This window comes from Leptonychotes weddellii, chromosome 9 (assembly GCF_054177405.1).
Source record: "Leptonychotes weddellii isolate Sample4059 chromosome 9, ASM5417740v2, whole genome shotgun sequence".
Taxonomy (NCBI): domain Eukaryota; kingdom Metazoa; phylum Chordata; class Mammalia; order Carnivora; family Phocidae; genus Leptonychotes; species Leptonychotes weddellii.
This window is the reverse complement of record NC_138377.1, coordinates 25,188,597-25,211,468: the sequence shown is the minus strand read 5'-3', so window position 1 is coordinate 25,211,468 and position 22,872 is coordinate 25,188,597. Positions and strand designations below refer to the sequence as shown.

General features: G+C 39.8%; 1 protein-coding gene across 17 annotated transcripts in view; it reads right to left on the bottom strand.

Moving 5' to 3' along the window:
* The window catches only part of NUMB (NUMB endocytic adaptor protein), a 185,171-nt gene that overhangs the window by 127,820 nt on the left and 34,479 nt on the right, over positions 1–22,872 (bottom strand). For 12 of the 17 annotated variants that reach the window (XM_081830289.1, XM_081830292.1, XM_081830291.1 and 9 more), the window contains exon 2: positions 6,157–6,287. The exons of the other annotated variants lie outside the window; for them this stretch is intronic. The gene's annotated coding sequence lies outside the window, so the exon portion shown is untranslated. The remainder of the gene's footprint in view (positions 1–6,156; positions 6,288–22,872) is intronic. 17 annotated transcript variants of the gene reach the window in all.

The following is a 22,872-nucleotide window of genomic DNA, read 5'->3' as shown; positions in this document are numbered from 1 at the left end:
GCCTTCAAGTGGGCAGACCAAACTCCTTTTTTTTTTCTTTTCCTTTTCTCTATGTCCTCAGGGAAGTGATTCCATAAAGTTGTTATGAACTCCTGAGCTCACCCTCAACCTGTGTAGGTATGGACCTAAAGTAACTAATATAACAAAAAAATTGAAAACTGAGATAATGGGTAGACCTCCATCCAGAAGGCATCACTCTCAAGGTCATGCAAGTTCCTCACCCACAAGGTTACTACTCATTCACTTATACAAGTACTGGATGAATAAGGCCCCTTCTTTGTCCTTAAGGAGGTAGCAGTCTAGGAAAGGATGCAGACATACTAATAAATAACTGCAATTTAGTTTGAGAGCTGCTATAATAAAGATACATACCAGATACAGAGTTATCGCAGAAAATGAAGCAATTAAATTGACTTGGATAAGCCAGGGAGCACTTCGGAGAACTGATTTAGCTGGAGCTTAAATGATATATCATAGTATCCCTAAAAAGGCAAGGTGGGCAGGAAACAGCATTCTAGGCAATGGGAAGAGTTGGCAAAAGCTCAAAGGCAGAACATCAGGTATTAAAGTAACTACAAGGAATTTGGTGAGAATAATCTAAAAGGTAGCACTAAGCTACAAGACTGAAATGTAGCTAGAAAACAGATAGGAAGTATGGGTCCATTAAGGTACAGCTCCTTAAACATCACATTAAGAAATTTACCTGTTTTCATAGGTAATAGAATATAATTATAAGTGGTATAATCAGACCTGTAACAGGATAATTCTAGTTGTTTTCTGACTATTCTGGACTAGAATAGTAACCTCCAAATTTTTTTGATCCCGTACCTATTACTAAAAAAATTTGAGTATATCCCTCAATATATGTATATTTATATTACATTTAAACATATTATATTGAACATGTGTATAATATTAAATATACAAAGGAGAAACTGTTTAATGATGAGATAGTGGCACCTGGGTGGTATAATCTGTTAAGCATCTAACTCTTGGTTTCGGCTCAGGTCATGATCTCAGGGTTGTGAGATCAAGCCCTTGCATAAGGACTCCATGCTCTGCACAGAGTCTGCTTGAGATTCTCTCTCCCTCTCCCTTTACCCTCCAGCTCGTACTCTCTCTATAAAATAAATAAATTTTTGAAAAAAATGATGAGATAATATAATAACAGCCAAGTAGAAACAATCCAAATACCCATCAACTGATGAATTAATTTTTTTTTTTTAAAGATTTTATTTATTTATTTGAGACAGAGAGAATGAGAGAGAGCACATGAGAGGGGGGAGGGTCAGAGGGAGAAGCAGACTCCCTGCCGAGCAGGGAGCCCGATGCGGGACTCGATCCAGGGACTCCAGGATCATGACCTGAGCCGAAGGCAGTCGCTTAACCAACTGAGCCACCCAGGCGCCCCTGATGAATTAATTTTTAAAATTGGTATACCAAGGGGCACCTGGCTGGCTCAGTAGAGTAGATGACTCTTGATCTCAGGGTTGTAAGTTCAAGCCCCACACTGAGTGTAGAGATTACTTAAAAATAAAATCTTTGGGCACCTGGGTGGCTCAGTTGGTTAGGCGACTGCCTTTGGCTCAGGTCATGATCCTGGAGTCCCTGGATCGAGTCCCGCATCGGGCTCCCTGCTCGGCAGGGAGTCTGCTTCTCCCTCTGACCCTCCTGACCCTCCCCCCTCTCAGTCTCTCTCTCTCAAATAAATAAAATCTTTAAAATAAATAAATAAATAAATAAAATAAAATCTTTAAAAAGTAAATAAATAAAATTTGGCATAACTATATAATGGAATATTCAATAATAAAAAGGAACAATGCTGGGATGCCTAGGTGGCTCAGTCGGCTAGGTGTCCGATTCTTGATTTCAGCTCAGGTCATGATCTCAGGCTTCATGCTGGGTGTGGAACCTGCTTAAGATTCTCTCTCTCCCTCTCCCTCTGCCCCCCTCTTTCCTTCTCTCTCTCTACAAAAAAAAAAAAAAGGAAATTCTGACATGTACTACATCAAATGTCCTCGAGGACATCACACTCAGTGAAATAAGCCAGTCACAAAAAAACAATTCTGTATGATTCCATTTATATGAGGTACCTACAGTTGTCAAATTCATAGACAGAAATAGAATCCTGGCTGCCAGGGGTTAGAGGGACGGGAGAATAAGGGAGTGGTTGTTTAACAGGTACAGAGTTTCAGTTTTACAAGATGAAAAGTTCTGGAGATTGGTTGTTCAACAATGTGAATATACTTATTAATATTACTGAACTGTACACTAAAAAATAGTCAATATGGTAAATTTTATGTTATGCCAATCACTTTCTTACCATAAATTTTAAACACTTTTGTTAAACATTTCAAACATAAAAGGTGTTATATTTTTTAATAATGGGGGTGGGGAATTCAAGAGAAGAAAGTCACACAACTTCTATTTTGCCAAAAATCTGTGTAAGCATGAACTGAATGCCATTTTTCAACTGAGAGTCATTATAATTTTAGAAATCAGAATAAGTAGAATAACCACTAACCCCAAAGAAATATAATTTCTGCCTTCCACAATTATTCAAAAATCTTTTTTGTATTTTAAAAAAAATATTTACATAGTCATTCATCTTTTTAAAGATTTGAGAGAGAGAGAGCAAGCAAGCATGAGTGGGGGGGGGGCAGAAGGAAAGGGAGAAGCAGACTCCCGGCTGAGTGAGCAGGGAGCCCAATGTGGGGCTCAATCCCAGGACCCCGAGATCATGACCCAAGTCAAAGGCAGGTGACCAACTGACTGAGCCACCCAGGCGCCCCAATAGTCATTCATCTTCACAAGAGAACCTTATCATTTACCTCCTTCCATGAATTGAGTGCCACAGAGTAAACACCAGCATATTTGCAATTTCTATAGGGTGTTTTCAAAAGTTTTTATTGTTGTTTGTTTTAGCTTCAGTCAGAAAGCAGTATTTCACTCATTCAAGGGATTTTTATCCCCTCAGACACAGGCCTTGCAGAATGAAGGCAAGATAAACCTGTAAAAGATGTTATCAGCAATTTACCTACTCAAGACTTCTTAAAAGCAAAAGTGGGCTGTAAAAATGCTTAAAACAAAAAAAGAAGGCAAGTTAATGCTTACAGGCTTTATATATGTTTGTATATATACACATGTATTTGTTGTAGTTGTTATTTAAGACATAATATTTTACACTACTCATTATTCCCAATCTATGTCTACTGGAAAACATCATGTTTTTGTTTGTTTTTTTTTAAAGATTTTATTTATTTGAGAGAGAGAATGAGAAAGAGAGAGCACATGAGAGGGGGGAGGGTCAGAGGGAGAAGCAGACCCCCCGCTGAGCAAGGAGCCCGATATGGGACTCGATCCCAGGACTCCAGGATCATGACCTGAGCCGAAGGCAGTTGCTTAACCAACTGAGCCACCCAGGCACCCAAACATCATGTTTTTAAATGAAAAAAAATTAAAACAGCTTTCCCAATTATTACACCTTTGAACTAAAATATATTGTTTCACAAACTCAGTCAATTCTGATTATTCACAGTTAAGGGCAAACTTCTGATATTACCTCTATTGTCACAAGAGCTGGTTCAGTCATTTTCCACTTTAAGATATCTGTGAGTAGTTGGGAAATAGAACTGAATCACCTCTGCCATATTAGGCTCATATCTAGACAGCAAAAAAAAATTTCTGGGCCTAAGAGATGAGTATGAGTGTGTGTGTGTGTGTGTGTGTGTGTGTGTACACACATACATACTGGTATATATTAATTATAGTTTATTATATAGCTTATTTCCCACCTATAGTGAATGGACCAACATCTCCATGTATACTTATAGGATTACCTAAAAATATTATCCCATTACATCCAGAAATTAAGTACTAGCTACACTGAAACCTGCCAAAGGCAATTCATATAATCAGTGAGTTAAGTGTGTTCAATAATACAACCAAATAGGGGCATCTGGGTGGCTCTCAGTCAGTTAAGCAACCGACTCTTGATTTCAACTCAAGTCATGATCTCAGGGTCCTGAGATTGAGCTCCAAGTCGGGCACCCTGCTCAGCAGGGAGTCTGCCTGAGATTCTCCCCCTCTGCTCCTCCCCCACTCATGCTCTCTCTCTCAAATAAATAAATAAATAAATCTTTTTTTTTTTTAAAGGTTTTATTTATTTATTTGACAGAAAGAGACAAAGGGAGAGAGGGAACACAAGCAGGGGGAGTGGGAGAGGGAGAAGCAGGCTCCTTGCCGAGCAGGGAGCCCGATGTGGGGTTCGATACCAGGATCCTGGGATCTTGACCTGAGCCGAAGGCAGAAGCTTAATGACTGAGCCACCCAGGCGCCCCAAGTAAGTCTTTTTTAAAAATAACAATACAGCCAAATACTCTACAACTTTGCAAGTTTTCTTGTTCCACTGAAATTTTAAAATATTTACCAGAAATTTAGCAGGTAAAATTGTACAATCCTAAAAAAGATTACATAGTTTTCCTTAAAATAAGCAGATAGACAAAACAAACTTGATGCATACAGTAACACTGACACTACTTTCTCAAATCTATCCTATTAGAAACCAGTTTCCCAAATAATTCTCCAATTATTAAAATAAGAAAAAAAAGTAGCCTTTAAACTAAAATAAAAGCTTTTTTTTCAAAAACAAAAAATCCAAACTACAAATCTTATTTTGCATCTTGCTTACAAATTTTTGTCTCCATTTTTCAGTTTGCTGCTTTACTGATACAAAAGAAAATTCAAAATCTATTTCACCTCTTCCTGTTTAGACACCTTATTCTCAGCATAATATTCTACTTAGGAAAAGGACACAAAATTCTTACTGGACTCATACACTATAATTTTCTGTCAATATTCCTCTTTTTATATATTACTTAAAAGTAATACAAACTGGGGGCGCCTGGGTGGCTCAGTCGGTTAAGCGACTGCCTTCGGCTCAGGTCATGATCCCGGAGTCCCAGGATCGAGTCCCACATCAGACTCCCGGCTCAACCTCTGACCCTCTCCCCTCTCATGCTCTCTCTCTCAAATAAATAAATAAAATCTTTTTTAAAAATAAAAATAAATAAATAATACAAACTGTGGCACATTACATTCTCCAAAGATGGCCCAATGGCAGATTCCATCCCATGTGCTCTTCTTCTAATGAGATGCTGATACTCCTCCCTTCAAGTGGTGTGGTCAATGTCTACCCCTCCTCTGAACCTAGGTGGACCTTTAGGACTATCTCAACCAACAGAAAAAAGCAGAGTACCACTATGTGACTTCCAAAACCAAATCAAATATGCCATGCAACTTCACCTTGCTCTCTTGGGATGCTCTTTCTTAGAACCTAGCCACCATGCTGTGAGGAAGCCAAGCAGCCAAAAGGAGAGGTCATGTGCAGGTGTTGTGGCTAACAGCCCAGGCTTCGGTCCCTACCAAAAGCTAGCATTAACCACAAGACACAGACATGTGTGCCAAGCCTTCAAATGATTCCAGCGCCCAGCCATCAAGCTGCCCCCACCCTTCCAGCTACTTCATCTTAGGCCACATATTAACAGAGACAAGCTGTCCCCACTAAGCAAGTCTTATCCAAATTATAGATACATGAGCAAAATAAATGACTGGTATGTTTTAAACCACTAAGTTAGGGGTGGTTTGTTATGTAACAATAGATAACTAACACAAGCTCATAAATACAATTTGGAAAAATACACAAAAAGAGAAAGAAGAAAACTTTTAATTACCCTAAGTTTCATCACTGTTAACATTTTGACACATATTTTACCATCAAGAAAATATTTTGCGAGGTGCCTGGGTGGCTCAGTTGGTTAAGCGACTGCCTTCGGCTCAGGTCATGATCCTGGAGTCCCGGGATCGAGTCCCGCATCGGGCTCCCTGCTCGGCAGGGAGTCTGCTTCTCCCTCTGACCCTCCTCCCTCTCATGCTCTCTGTCTCTCATTCTGTCTCAAATAAATAAATAAAATCTTTAAAAAAAAAAAAAAGAAAAGAAAATATTTTGCCCCACTCAATTAAGATGCCAAATGCCTTGTTTTTACCATGACAAAAGGCTATACTTTTAAAGGCAGCCAACTGTTGTCATCTAACAAGAAATAGGAAGGAAAAACATTAGCATTCATTCTACTTATCTTTACTATCTCTTTCACATACCTGTCCTTAGTGAGGTGTCTGAGGATGGCTGGTACACCAATATTCCAATCTGTGGATGTGAATCAAGATCTTGGGTCGCAACAGCAGCTACACTGGACCTCCCCCTGGAAGAAGTTGCTGAAGCTCCAAATCTGAAATTTTGAAGGAAAGAAAATGCTAAATATAAAACATTTCCTTTTTTTTTTTTTTTAAGATTTTATTTATCTGAGAGACAAAGTGTGTGCGAGAGAGAGCGAGCACGAGCAGGGGGAGGGGCAGGAGAGAAGCAGACTCTCCACTGAACACAGAGCTGGACGTAGGGCTCGATCCCAGGACCCCAAGATCATGACCTGAGCTGAAGTGAGCCACTTAAGACTGAGCCACCCAGTGGGACGCCTGGGTGGCTCAGTCAGTTAGGGATCTGCCTTCAGCTCAGGTCGTGATCCCAGGATCCTGGGATCAAGTCCCACATCGGGCCCCCTGCTCAGCGGGGAGCCTGCTTCTCCCTCTCCCACTCCCCCTGCTTTGTGTGCTCTGTCTCTCTCTGGCAAATAAATAAATAAAATTAAAAAAAAAAAGACTGAGCCACCCAGGCAACCCCCAACATTTCCTTTCAATCATTTATATTTCCATCTTTGCTACTGAATGGGGGCTGGTAGAATGGGTTAAGATTACATGTAAGTAATGCACAGCTTTTACTGAAAATGGAGTTGGGTAATGTGGATTCAAGTTCCAGCTCTACTTCTTACTAGATATATGATCTTACCTAAGGAACAAATTCTCTGGGCCTAAGTATCACCATGTGATGAAGACTAAGGTGACTGGATCAAAATTTTGGGCTGGTAGTCAGAAGACCTGGGTTCCAAACTCACTTATTCTGCCTTGCTGTAAGAACTTTGATACTTCTCTGAGGTCAGATACATCATCTCTAAAAGAAAAGGGTTGCATTAGATAATGGTTCCTGAAATCTAATCTTTAAATAGATGCCAGCCAATGCCAAAAATAGGTGTAAAGTTACCAATTGTGCTTACTCTGAGACTGTCCTTCCTACTTTTTTCTGGTATTAAAATGGCTTCTTTTATGAGACGATGTGATAGACAGTACTAGTTGTTTTATAAATAAAGAGTCAAAATCAAAAGCTGTAGCCCTATGTAAGCAATATAGAATTCTTTTTTTTTTAAAGATTTTATTTATTTATTTATTAGAGAGCGAGCGAGAGAGAAACAGCATGAGAGAGGAGAGGGTCAGAGGGAGAAGCAGGCTCCCCGCTGAGCCAGGAGCCCGATGTGGGACTCGATCCCAGGACCCTGGGATCATGACCTGAGCCGAAGGCAGTCGCTTAACCAACTGAGCCACCCAGGCGCCCAATATAGAATTCTTTTTAGAAATTCTAGTGTCTCTATGATTTCCATGAGCTCTAAAATCCCCTCTATTTCTAACAATCTATGTATCCATTCACTACTCAACTGGTATTTTTTGGGTACCTAACATGTGACAGGCACTCTACTAGTTGCTAGGGGAGCCCAAAAATAAGTAAGATTAGTCCCTGCTCTAAAAATTCTCCCAATCTAATAGGAAAGCAGATACATAAACCCCAAAGACAATATAACGGGTTTTCTAATAGAGGCTTTGCACCTTATAAGAGGTAAAACAGTGGAATGAATGAGTTTCTAAATTAAGTAGGATTTTATTTTTCTGTTTTTTTTAAGATTTTTTTTTTTAAGTAATCTCTACACCCAACATGGAGCTTAAACAAGCCCGAGATCAAGAGTTGTACGCTCCACCGACTCAGCCAGCCAGGCGCCTCAAATTAAGTAGGATTTTAAAGTGAGTTTTATAGTTGTATGAGGAATTACTTAACCTCTTTAAATTTCAATTTAGTGATTTGCAAAAAACAGGAATGATTACAGATAAAAGAGCTGCAGTAAATAGATAAGATATTAAAAACAAAGGCCAATCCACCCAAAGTTTGGCTTATACACTTTCCAGAAGACAAATTAAAAATTTAACATGTAGGGAGGCATGGCTGGCTCAGTTGGTTAAGCATCCGCCTTAGGCTCAAGTCATGATCCCAGGGTCCTGGGATTGAGTTCCACATCGGGCTCCTTGCTCCGCGGGAAGCCTGCTTCTCTCTCTGCCTCTCCCCCTGCTTGTGCTCTCCCTGTCTCTGACAAATAAATAAATAAAATATTTTTTTAAAAATGATCATGTATTAATGATCCAGTACAAAAGGGATCATTTACAACACTGACTTATACTCAGGGGTACCTTTCTCCATTAACCTCTGAATAACTGAAGGGGTACAACCAAGTTTGCTCCATTTATATTCCTAGCACCTAGTGCAGTTCCTTATAAATAGCAGGTATTAACAGTTTATTAGAAAAAAAGACTGAATGAATGGCTTCTTTTTGTATGAATTAAAGTTATAGTAGCTGAAAGTAAAAATTCTTAAGTTTTCATTCAAAACTATTTTTTTTTTTTAAAGATTTTATTTATTTATATGACAGAGAGAGACAGCGAGAACAGGAACACAAGCAGGGGGAGTGGGAGAGGGAGAAGCAGACTTCCCGCTGAGCAGGGAGAGCCCGATGTGGGACTCGATCCCAGGACCCTGGGATCATGACCTGAGCCGAAGGCAGATGCCTAACGACTGAGCCACCCAGGCGCCCCAAAACTAATTTTAAGTATATATTTTAAGTACCCAACCTGTCATAATGGAACCTGAATATGCAGGCCTGTTTTAAAAAGCAAAATAGGGGCGCCTGGGTGGCTGAGATGGTTGAGCGTCTGCCTTCGGCTCAGGTCATGATCTCCAGGTCCTAGGATCGAGCCCTGCAGCAGACTCCCGGCTTCTCCCTCACCCTCTGCCTCTCCCCCTGTTCATGCTCTCTGTATCTCTCTGTCTCAGATGAATAAATAAAATCTTCTAAAAAAAAATAAAATAAATAAAAAGCAAAATAAATTCACCAGACAATGCAGTAGTGGTGTTCCTGAATAAGAAGAGTAGAAGCATGCAATATATGTTAAGAAAAAAAAAAAGAAGAAGAAGAAGAAGGTAGCAGGAGGGGAAGAATGAAGCGGGGGAAATCGGAGGGGTAGACGAACCATGAGAGACGATGGACTCTGAAAAACAAACTGAGGGTTCTAGGGGGGAGGGGGGTGGGAGGATGGGTTAGCCTGGTGGTGGGTATTGAGGAGGGCACATTCTGCATGGAGCACTGGGTGTTATGTACAAACAATGAATCATGGAACACTACATCTAAAATTAATGATGTAATGTATGGAGATTAACATAAGAATAAAAAAAATAAAATAAAATAAAGAAGAGTAGAAGCAGCTAACATTAATTAAGCACTTACTATGTGCCAAAAACTCTTCTAAGAGCTTTCCATGGATTTCCAGGATTTCTCATAATCCTGACAAGAACCCTTATGAAATGAACTATTTATATGATCATTTTATAATAAAGAAAGCTGGACACAGAAAAGTCAAGTTACTTCCAATATCATGAAACTACTAAGAGGTAGGGTTAGGATTTTTAAAAAAAGAAAAATATAGCTACATGACTCCAGAGCCCCCCTTTTTAATTTTTATTTAACTAAATAACTTTATTAAAAAAAAAAAAGGGGGACGCCTGGGTGGGTCACTCGGTTAGGCGTCTGCCTTTGGCTCAGGTCATGATCCCAGGGTCCTGGGATCGAGTCCCACCTCGGGCTCCTTGCTCAGCAGGGAGCCTGCTTCTCCCTCTGCCTACCGCTCCCCCTGCTTGTGCTCTCTCTCTCTCTAAAAAAAAAAAAAAAAAAAGATTTTACCAGAACTAGGAGTATTTGCTTCTGATTTTTTTTTTAACAGAACAAGAAGTCCTTTATTTTTTTTTTTTTTAAAGATTTTATTCATTTATTTGAGAGAGAATGAGATAGAGAGAGCATGAGAGGGGGGAGGGTCAGCGGGAGAAGCAGACTCCCTGCCGAGCAGGGAGCTCGATGCGGGACTCGATCCCGGGACTCCAGGATCATGACCTGAGCCAAAGGCAGTCGCTTAACCAACTGAGCCACCCAGGCGCCCAAGAAGTCCTTTAATATGTGCACTAAACACAAATACATGATACAGTCCCTCCCCTTGAAGGCCCTACACACCAATGTGGTGGTATTATTAATAAGTGGTAACATGAATAAGTAATATCCTAATTTTATTTTATTTTTATTTTTAAAATATTTTATTTATTGTTTGGATAAAGTCACAATCAGATGTTATCAGTTTGGCCTGGCTGATTTTGCTTTGGTCATGTTGCAATCTGACAGGAGAATAGGGATCAAGTTTTCAATACTCCCTCCTCTTTTTTCCCTAGAATTTAATGGCTGGATTTTTCCCTACTTGCTGCCCTTTTGTGTTGAAAGGGGGATCTAAACCTCAGACTGACTTAAAGCCCTTGACATTTTTGTTGCCTGTTAAGTTTTGTGCCAAGGAAATAACTGCACCCATCTTTTCATGTCTTGACTTCTCTGAGTGGCTGGCAGAACAGAAAGATAATGTCGACCGGTCCCAGCTTCTTTTTCATTGATCATTTCTTTCTTCTCATCCCCAGGACTTGACAGAAGCCAGGGAAAGTTTCCCTGGGTTACGTCTGAACTTAGCACCTGTGATTGTTGGGGCATGGATGGGTGTGGGCAGAGTGTGTGAGTGCGCAGGTGTTAATGAGCTGTGTGTTGCTCATGTTCTGATTTTTGGCAACTTGACTCTGTAGTTGGGGTCAGTCACTTACGACATTGTAATGATTTCACTTCTAACTGTGACATTTTTATCAAATGTGTGAATAAATATATAAAGATTGGTAAAAAAAAAAAATATTTTATTTATTTATTTGAGAGAGAGAGAGACAGAGATAGCAACAAGTAGGGAGGAGAGGAAGAAGGAGGCTCTCTGCTGAGCAGGAAGCCTGAGGCAGGGCTCCATCCCAGGACTCTGGGATCATGACCTAAGCCAAAGGCAGACACTTAACCGACTGAGCCATCCAGGTGTCCCAAAAGTTTAAATTTCTAAAAACACAAATGAAAACACTAGCACTGTGAATTCACAGCACTAAATAAAAAGGCTGCTGGTTCCAAGATTTGGTTTGCCAAATTTTTCCCTACAGATAAATGTTCAATACCCACTGAACATTTTACACCACTCCAAGATTAAGAGTCTTCTGCTAATTCTATGAAGAAAAATGAACTCCCAGTTTAGTTTATGTTCCAAGTAGCTGTCCCCAGAGGAACAGATCGGAGAAGGGCAACTTAAGCACAACATTTAAGCTTTATTCAGACCCGGAAAACAAAGAAATCTGACATACTTTCCACATAGAATATGCCTATGGGAAAAAACTATATTATCTATTTTAAAAAAGTATTTATTTTTACATTTTTTAAAACTACAATAACTATGCCAATTAGAGTAAGCATAAAAAGGGGAGGAAATCTTTCCAATTACAAATTAATTCCCCCTAGTCAAAACTTAACTCATAAATTCTGTTTATCCGACTAGATATTTACTTTCATCATACCTGAAGATCTTCATCTCTTCCTAGTACCTTTTCAAACATCTTAGACCCACCCACCATCCAATCTCAATTCTGAATGCCATTCAAAAAACAGGTGATCACCTCCTTAATACCCCCTCTTAATATGTGACCATTAACAGCTATTATAATTTCATTTCACCAAAGCCAAGTGTGGTGTGCTACTCACAACTCCAAGTCTGTGTTCCATAGCTCCAAACCATTCTTCTCAAAATGGTAGCACACTATTCTTTTCTATTATATACAAATTCCTTGCTACTCAAAATGTGTTTCACAGGGGCGCCTGGGTGGCTCAGTCGTTAAGTGTCTGCCTTCGCCTCAGGTCATGATTCCAGGTGCTGGGATCGAGCCCTTCCCTGCTCGGCAGGAAGCCTGCTTCTCCCTCTCCCACTCCCCCTGCTTGTATTCCCTCTCTCACTGTGTCTCTTTCTGTCAAATAAATAAAATCTTAAAAAAAAAAAATGTGTTTCATAAACTGAAAGCATCATCTCAGGTCCTACCTTAGATCTACTGAACAGAATCTACATTTTAACAAGAACTTTAGGTGATTCATACACAGAAAATTTTGAGAGTCACTGTCCTAATTCACTCATTCAGGGTCCTTTTCCTCCTGCTTTACAGTTTCTGAATTACAATCTGGCATATAAGGAATCAGATCCTTTTTCTTTTGAGCATATAAAGGACCTACCAAAATGAAGTGAGGAATCTTTAAATAAGATTACAGTTTCTTCACAACCTTCTTTTCATAAAAGATTGTAAGTTCTATGAAGCCAGAGATTTCAATATATTCTCAAGACCAAAACAGTGCCAGGTGAATATTTGTAGAAGAAATAGAATAGATACCAGATGATTCCTAAAGTCCTCTGACTTTTAAATCTTTGGCTCTTCCATTTCCTATGTAAGCAAAATTCTATCTAAGGAAGGGAAGTTAAAATATGAGATCATCTAAATGTACAAAATAAAAAATATGTCACTTTAAATGACTTGGTCAAGGTCACTAGGCAGGTTCACTACTAAGTTCATAAGGCTCAAAAACATTTTTCATATCATTATATTATTTTTTTAAAGTTTTAATTTATTTATTCATTTTAAGTAATATTCCACACCCAAAGTGGGGCTCGAACTCATGACCCTGAGATCAAAAGTTCCATGCTCTTTCGACTGAGCCAACCAGGTGCCCCAATATCATATTATTATTACTGTATTTTATTATTATATTTTAGATCAAATGACAATACTTCTTCTATTTATACACTATCATCCAAGTAGCTAGCAAATGCAAATGTCCAGAAAAGTTGTACACTCAGAGCTTAAGGAAGCCTAAAATGTCCACATTGCTGGAAAGAATCTGTACATAAAAACTGAAGATTACATGGTATGATTAGTTTCTTCAAAGCCAGAAGAAATAAGTGCTTCCAAACTTTACTGCGCTTACATTGAAATAGAGGAAAGAAATGAAAGGGAAAGAAAAGAATGAAAGTACAGAAAAGACAAAAAAAAAAAAAAAAAAATTAGGGACCAAACATGGCAACAAGATAGAGAAAAGAACAGAGGTTAACTAATCAAAAGTCTCAAAGAATGTGAATTAGGGACTTAGAAAAGGCAAATGCGGCTACAAAAGCAAAGAGCAGAATACCAATGAAGCAGCATCCATTTCAGAAACTTCCAATGATGACACAATGCAAGAAATTTTGAGGGGCACCTCAAACTGGTGCAGCCACTCTGGAAAACAGTATGGCGATTCCTCAAAAAATTAAAAATAGAACTACCCGGGGCACCTGGGTGGCTCAGTTGGTTAAGCGACTGCCTTCGGCTCAGGTCATGATCCTGGAGTCCCTGGATCGAGTCCCGCATCGGGCTCCCTGCTCGGCGGGGAGTCTGCTTCTCCCTCTGACCCTCCTCCCTCTCATGCTCTCTCTCTATCTCATTCTCTCTCTCAAATAAATAAATAAAATCTTTTAAAAAAAAATAATAAAAAAATAAATAAAAATAGAACTACCCTACTATACAGCAATCCCACTAGTGGGTATTTACCCAAAGAATACAAGAACACTAATACAAAGGGATATATGTACCCCTATGTTTATGTTTATAGCAGCATTATTTACAACAGCCAAGATATGAAAGCAACCCAAGTGTCCCATCGATTGATGAATGGATAAAGACACACACCGAATATTACTCAGCCATAGAAAAGAATGAAATCTTGCCCTTTGCAACAACATGGATAGAGCTAGAGAGTATAATGCTAAGCGAAATAAGTCAGAGAAAAACAAATACCATATGATTTCACTCATATCTGGAATCTAGGAAACAATACAAAAGAGCAAAGGGGGGAAAAAAAGAGAGAGGGGGCAAACCAAGAAACAGAGTCTTAATTATAGAGAACAAACTGATGGTTTCCAGAGGGGAAGGGAGAGGGGGAAATGGGTTAAATAGGTGATGGGGATTAAGGAGTGCACTTGTCTTTTTTTTTTTAAGATTTTATTTATTTATTTGACAGGTATTTGACAGACATAGCGATAGAGGGAACACAAGCAGGGGGGAGTGGGAGAGGGAGAAGCAGGCTTCCCACTGAGCAGGGCCCCAGGACCCTGGGACCATGACCTGAGCTGAAGGCAGACACTTAACAACTAAGCCACCCAGGTGCCCCTGGAGTGCACTTGTCTTGAGGAGCACAGGGTGATGTATGGAACTGTTGAATCACTATATTGTACACCTGAAACTAATATAACACTGTATGTCAACTGGAATTAAAATAAAAACCTATATAAAAAAATAGTACCAAATGTAAATGTAAATATTCTTCCTCTGAGGTTCAAAGCATAGCTCAGTAAATTACAGTTTGCATACATATTCTAAATAGGCACCAAGTCAGAATTAAAACATGTAGCTTCTGTGTTTTTTACTAATTACTGAAGATGAAAGTCAAATTCCTATGTAAATTAACTCTCATACTCCTCAGCAAAAAAATTCAAGCTATCTAGAATATAGCAAAGTAAAGAACCCAAATAAGAGGAAATATCTCAAATATCTGAATATGGATATCAGAAAGTCACCAGAAAACTGAAGAATAAACTACTGAGATCTGAGCCTTTGAGAATATACAGTTTATAGTCAAAATAAGTAAGAGGAGGAGCCAAGTCTGATATCAAGTAAACATCAAAAATAGAAAGCTCCAACCAATCCTATCTTGCCCCTCACATCCTCTGAGAATGGTCTGACTCTGGCATAACTCAAATCTGGTTAGGGCATACCTAGGGAATTTATTCCATAAAGGAGCGGCAGGTCCTTAAGGGCTGAACCCAAATTCAGTCCTAGCTGAATCTTTATTGTGCTCAAGAACCAGGTGTTTCCAGGTGTGGGAGCAGTGTTCTACTTAGCAGGTGCACTCTCACCTCATGAGATGCTGCCCTCTGGCACACTCTGTAAGCAAAGGGAAGTCAGGTCAATACACTGCTCTCCACAAGAAACCAAGACAAATGTTTTAAACTGTGAAAACATTTAGGTCACAATTAGCACTCAGAAAGAGAGAAATAAAATGGAAAAGATGAGTGCATCACATATATTAAGGATGAATACTAATCTACTGATCCTCATTTTTCTTTCAACTCTATGCATGTATGGGGGGGTTCACCATCAAAAATGTTTAAAATTTGAGGCACCTGGGTGGCTCAGTCGGTTAAGCAACCGCCTTTGGCTTGGGTCATGATCCCAGGGTCCTGGGATCAAGCCCTGCGTGGGGCTCCCTTCTCAGTGGGGAGTCTGCTTGTCCCTCCCCCCTGCTCGTGCTTTCTCTCTCTCTAATAAATAAATAGTATCTTGGGGTGCCTGGGTGGCTCAGATGGCTGGGTGTCTGCCTTTGGCTCAGGTCATGATCCCGGCGTCTTGGGATCAAGCTCCATGTCGGGCTCCTGGCTCAGGGGGGAGCCTGCTTCTCCCTCTCCCTCTGCTTCTCCCCCTGCTCATGCTCTCTCTCTCTCTCTCTCTATCTCTGTGTCTCAAGTGAATAAATAAAATCTTATAAATAAATAAATAAATAAATAAATAAGACCTTTTTAAAAATGTTTAAAGGGGTGCCTGGGTGGCTCAGTCGGTTAAGCATCTGCCTTTGGCTCACATCCTGATCTCAAGGGTTTTGGAATTGAGCCCCACATCGGGCTCCCTGCTCAATGGGGAGCCTGCTTCTCCCTCTCTCTCTGCCCTTCCCTCCCTGGCTCATGCTCTCTCTCGCTCTCTCTCAAATAAGTAAATAAAATCTTCAAAAAAATAAAAATTAAAAATAAAACAATGTTTAAAATTCACTGTTGTAGAGAAATGTTTGTACATGTGCACCTGAAGATAAGCAAGAATGTTTGTAATACCAACAAAATGGAAAAAAAAAAAAGTCCATCTTTAGGAGAAAAGACAAATTGTGGTACAGTCATACAACTAATACATATACCTGAGAAAATAAATAATGGTTACACATATTGATATGGGTGAATCTTTTTTTTTTTTTTTTAAAGATTTTATTTATTTGACAGAGAGAGACACAGCGAGAGAGGGAACACAAGCAGGGGGAGTGGGAGAGGGAGAAGCAGGCTTCCCGCTGAGCGGGGAGCCCGATGCGGGGCGCGATCCCAGGACCCTGGGACCATGACCTGAGCCGAAGGCAGACGCTTAACGACTGAGCCACCCAGGCGCCCCTTGATATGGGTGAATCTTAAAAACATAATATTGATTAGCCAAAGCAAATAAGTACATGTAGTAAAACAAAACAAGAATATATGTGTACTATGATTCCATTTTTATAGCTAAAAAACAAGCAATACTAAATAATAAATTTTTGAAATACATACAAACGTGGTAAACTTAAAGGAAGGAAACAATAAATAAACAAAACAAAACAAAAATTCTGAATAGTTTTATCCCTGGTGGAGAGACAGGTGAATGGAAATCAAGGAAAAACATACCAACAATATTGGTAATGTTCTATTCCTTAACCTGGGTGATGAGTGCACAAGTATTGGTTTTATTATATGCTTCATTACTTATATACACAGCACCATATTCTTATCTATCAAATATTTCATAATGGGAAGGGAAAACAGAAAAGGAAGGAGGATACATCTGTAACATAGGTCAATATCAGTGTCCTATCTCTCCCTTGAAAGGCAATGTAGATTCCTATTAAATACAGGCTCCATCCAGAAACTCCTCTAAAACAAAAGATTTTTGTTTCAAGAGCACAAACTGGGGCGCCTGGGTGGCTCAGTCAGTTGAGTGTCTGACTCTCAGCTTAGGTCATGATCTCAGGGTCATGAGATTGAACAATCGAACACCCCCCAGCCGGGCTCCGTACTCAGCTCGGCTCCGTGCTCAGCCTCAGCTCGGAGTCAGCTTGGGATTCTCTCCATCTGCCTCCCTGCCCCTCCCCCTACTCATGAGGCACGTACTCTCCCAATAAATAAAATCTTAAAAAAAAAAAAAAAGCACGGGCGCCTGGGTGGCGCAGTCGGTTAAGTGACTGCCTTTGGCTCAGGTCATGATCCTGGAGTCCCAGGATCGAGTCCCGCATCGGGCTCCCTGCCCAGCCGGGAGTCTGCTTCTCCGTCTGACCCTCCTCCCTCTCGTGCTCTCTGTCTCTCATTCTCTCTCGCAAATAAATAAATAAAATCTTTAAAAAAAAAAAAAAAAGCAGAAACCTGAAATGAGATGCAAGTAGGTAATTTATCTATCCTTAGTTTTCAAAACTTAAGATAATGCCTAATCTAATATAAAAGAAAGAAAAGTAATTTAAAATAATATATTGTAATATTTAAATGCTCAGGTATAACCGTCCCAGCATTCATATTATTAAGGAAATTGACACTTGCACGCATATACAGACATGCCATGCACATGACATCTACAAATGTAGACTGACACAAATGAATTGTATTAGAAAATCAGATGGCAAAAGGGTCAGTGCCATTGGTAATATGATTTTCCAAAATAAGTTAACAACTCTTGTTAAAGTTCTGAAGAAAACAAAGCATAATCTGCCCTCAGTTTACTAAGTAGTTGCATTCCTGGAAAATTTAGTGTCTATTAAAACTATGCAAAAAACTACTGTGTTTAAATATATAGCAGAATTAGCATCAGATAAGTACAAACAGGTTTTTCACCTACAAGAGCTGGGAAAATGTTCAAAAATCATGCAGAACTGTCTCAGACGTTGTGGAATGTATGGCATTCCTGGCTTCTGCTCATTGAATGCCAATGCTGCACCCACCCCACCTAATCATTATGGCAACCAAAAGTGCACCTTCAAAGATTCAAAGATTCAAAGGGGTCCTGACCCCACTGAGAGCCAGTGACTTCTAAAAAGTCTAAGTCCCAGTGCGGTTTCACCATAAAGCTAAAGGAAATGATAAGGCCTACCCAATTTCTAACTTTGGCAAAGAAGAGTGGCGCCTGGCTGGCTTTGTTCTCAGGGTCGTGAGTTTGGGCCCCACGTAGGGTATAGAAATTACTTCAAAAAATAAAACTTAAAAAAAAAGAAGTCCTCAGGCGCCTGGGTGGCTCAGTCGTTAAGCATCTGCCTTCGGCTCAGGTCATGATCCCAGGGTCCTGGGATCGAGTCCCACATCGGGCTCCCTGCTCGGCAGGAAGCCTGCTTCTCCCTCTCCCACTCCCCCTGCTTGTGTTCCTGCTCTCACTATCTGCTCTCTGTCAAATAAATAAATAAAAATCTTTAAAAAAAAAAAAAAAAGTCCTCATTCAGTGAAGAAATTTATTATTAGAGAAAGTATAAAGGCAGATTAAAACCCAAAATCCTCACCCTAAATGAAAGTGATACATCAAACCAAAGTTTGGCAATTTTTTCACCCATCTAAAAGCAATCTTTGAGGACAGTGTTATTTTACAAAATACAACAAATGTCCCAACTGAAAAACACTGTAACACCTAAAAAGAATGTTATAGTTTATAAAGCATTATTTAATTTTAATCTTTATAACAATTCTATAAGAAAGATATCATTTTTTTTTTATATTATTTGTAAGGAGAACAATCTCAAAAAAGGTCAAAGTCACAGAGCTGGTAAACTGACAGATACGACTTCAAGCCCTCTGATTTCAAATACTGTGTTCTTTCCATCAAACTATACTGCTTCACAAAGATTCAATATGGCAATACTGATAAAAAGAAACTCATCAGGGGCGTCTGGATGGCTCAGTTGGCTAAGCAGCTGCCTTCAGCTGAGGTCATGATCGCAGGGTCCTGCAACTGAGCCCCACATCAGGCTCCCTGATCAGTGGGGAGCCTGCTTCTCCCTCTGCCTCTACCACTCCCCCTGCTTGTGTTCTCTCTCTTGCTCACTCTCTCCCTCTCAAATAAATAAATCTTTAAAAAAAAAAAAACAACCACCAGTCAATACAAGAGAAGTATTAATGGCAAAAGATCAATATAAAGCCTCTTGATCTATTTTGATATATCAGACAGTTGTACTACCTATAGCAGTTATTTCTCAATATGAGAATTTTTTAAAGATTTTTTTAAGTAATCTCTACACCCAACGTGGGACTCAAACTTACAACCCCAAGATCAAGAGTTGCATGCTCTACAGACTGAGCCAGCCAGGCACCCCAGAAGAAAGGTACAATTTTAGCAATTACCATGACGTATAGTATCTAATTACTTTCTAATATCAAAAAGATTCTGGATTATAATTTTAATCAATCTTCTACTTAATCAAACATTCCAGAATCTCACTATAGATTCTGACAGTTAAAAATTAACAAAGTCTTTGGGCGCCTGGGTGGCTCAGTTGGTTAAGCGACTGCCTCCGGCTCAGGTCATGATCCTGGAGTCCCGGGATCGAGTCCCGCATGGGGCTCCCTGCTCGGCGGGGAGTCTGCTTCTCCCTCTGACCCTCCCCCCTCTCATGCTCTCTCTATCTCATTCTCTCTGTCAAATAAATAAATAAAATCTTTAAAAAAAAAAAATTAACAGTCTTTTTTTATTTTTTATTTTTTTTTAAAGATTTTATTTATTTATTTGACAGAGAGAAACACAGCGAGAGAGGGAACACAAGCAGGGGGAGTGTGAGAGGGAGAAGCAGGCTTCCCGCTGAGCAGGGAGCCTGAGCGGGGCTCGATCCCAGGACCCTGGGATCATGACCTGAGCCGAAGGCAGACGCTTAACGACTGAGCCACCCAGGCACCCCAACAAAGTCTTTTTTTAAAAAAACCTTTCCATTTGGGGGTGCCTGGGTGACTCAGTAGGTTAGGTGACCAACTCTTGATTTCGGCTCAGGTCATGATCTCAGGGTCCTGGGATCCAGTCCTACAGCTGGCTCCGCACTCAGCGGGGAGTCTGCTTGAGGATTCTCTCACCCTCTCCCTCTACCCCTCCCCACACCATGTGCTTGCTCTCTCTCTCTCAAATAAATAAATCTTTAAAAAAAAAAAAACCTTTCCATTTGGGGAGAAATGCATAACCATTAAGAACTTCATAAAAATCTCAGCTTAACCAACGTGTCTCTAACGTAGTCCCTAGATTAGTCCTCTCAGAAAAAGTTCTCTAAAGTTCATTTGAGAAAAAAATAAAACTAAAAAAAATAAAGTTCATTTGAGAATGACAACATGAAGGGATGGCATACTGAATTAGCTCTCAGTCATGACTGGTAGATTAACTTTAAAACTCTAAATGGTAAAAAAAAAAAAAAAAAACCTCTAAATGGTGGTGTGCTATGCTTCTTAATTGATAATACACTTCCATAGTTCCAAACATCCATATGCACACAACAGTTTATAAGACAAGACAAAAATAAAAGCAAAGGCATACTCAGGGCTTGATGTAAGAGGAAAAGGAAGTAGTATGTCTTATTATTTCAGCTGAAGAAATAACGGAAGTAAGATCATTTATTAGCAAGCACAATCTTCTTAGATACATCTCCAAAGGGCAGAATAATATACTAAGGCTTCCCTAAAAAAGAGTGGACAATAATCTACATGACTCATCCCTCCACTAATTTGAACCCAAAACCCAAGAAGAAAGAATAATTTGACATTTCTATTTTAAAAGAAAAAATTTTTTTCATTTATGCTTCTAAATTCATGGGTAAAGTTTGACTGGAGTGAAGACTTTAGGAGTAACATCATGAAAGAATATCAGTTATAAACTACACATACAAGCTGAAAGTCTTATATATTTTTTTAAGATTTTATTTTTAAGTAATCTCTACACCCAACGTGGGGCTCGAGCTCACAAACCTGAAATCAAGAGTTGCATGCTCTACAGACTAAGCCAGTCAGGCACCCCTGTCTTATAATATTTTATCCCTCCTTTTTGTTCTTCTTTCCCAAAGAGGAGCTTCACTCAGTCATAACTACGGTTGTCTAAGCCAAAATCTCTACTTGAAACAAGACCTTATTTTCTCCCTCATGCAGTTACTTCCCTTTTCACTCCATTACAACTTCCATAATCTCTGTGGTATCTATACATAATGCACTGACTTTTTTGATTAGTAGCTAATGGAAAGTATATGCAATAGAGCTTAAAAGAATTATCAATCACCTATTTCTAAAATGTTACCATAAATACAAAGCACTTTATTATATTGAAAAAAATTGCAATTCATCTTGAAAAACCTCCAATTCGAAGTTGTTAAGACATAGATTAAAATTAGATTTAAATATATCACCCAAGGGGCGCCTGGGTGGCTCAGTCGTTAAGCATCTGCCTTCGGCTCAGGTCATTATCCCAGTGTTCTGGGATCGAGCCCCACGTCGGGCTCCCTGCTCGGTGGGAGGACTGCTTCTCCCTCTCCCACTCCCCCACTTGTGTTCCTTCTCTCGCTGTGTGTGTCTCTCTCTGTCAAATAAGTAAACAAAATCTTTAAAAATATATATATGTATCACCCAAAAGCCTCAAAACATGCCATAATCCCCAGATACATTTACAGAAATTTCAAATACTGATTGACAAGTGTTTTAGGGTTATTATGTATTATATATATTATAGATAGATATCTATCTCTATATATATAGATAATATCTGTCTAAACAGAAACCAACAAGGAATTACAGGACTCACTTGAAAATATAACAGCTGACATATATAAAGCACTTATTATATGCTAGGCATTGTTCATAGAATTCAGATACAAGTGTGTATATAACCTCATTTCACCAGCACAAAAAAACAAGAGATAAAGGCTATAATTCCAGGGCGCCTGGGTGGCTCAGTCGGTTGGGCGACTGCCTTCGGCTCGGGTCATGGTCCTGGAGTCCCGGGATCGAGTCCCGCATCAGGCTCCCTGCTCGGCGGGGAGTCTGCTTCTCCCTCTGACCCTCCTCCCTCTCGTGCTCTCTGTCTCTCATTCTCTCTCTCGCAAATAAATAAATAAAATCTTTAAAAAAAAAAAAAAAGGCTATAATTCCAATTTTAAAGATGAGAAACTGTAACTTTGAAAGATTAAAAAGGCTTCTAGGTGGTGCAGTAAATTCATCCAAAAACAATACACAAGGGCGCCTGGGTGGCTCAGTTGGTTGAGCGACTGCCTTCGGCTCAGGTCACGATCCGGGAGTCCCTGGATCGAGTCCCGCATCGGGCTCCCTGCTCGGCAGGGAGCCTGCTTCTGCCTCTGACCCTCCCCCCTCTCATGTGCTCTCTCTCATTCTCTGTCTCAAATAAATAAATAAAAATCTTAAAAAAAAAAAAAAAAAACCAATACACAAATGTGTCAAACACATAAATAAACAATATAGAACTAGCTCAAAAAATAACATACATATCTCTCAAGCAGTGATAGGGAAAATAAATGCAAAATGGTAAGCAGTGCTGAAGCCAGGAGCCCACTAGGGTCCTAGTCCAAAAACAAGCAGTGGCAGCTGAGAGTTTGGCTTCCCTGGGGAACAGGGACTAAAAGTGTTCCATGTAAGTAAGACAGAGGGTTTATCAGAGCTAGGGGTGGGGTAGGGCTCCCTAATAAAGAAAACAACTTGGGGCACCTGGCTGGCTCAGTCAGTGGAGCACGTGACTCTTAACCTCAGGGTTGTGAGCTCAAGCCCCACGCTGGTTTTAGAGATTACTTAAAAATAAGAAATTTAGGAATGCCTGGGTGGCAGAGTTGGTTGAGCATCCAACTCTTGGTTTCAGCTCAGGTCATGACCTCAGGGTCGTGAGAAGGAGCTCTGTGCTCAGGTCAGAGT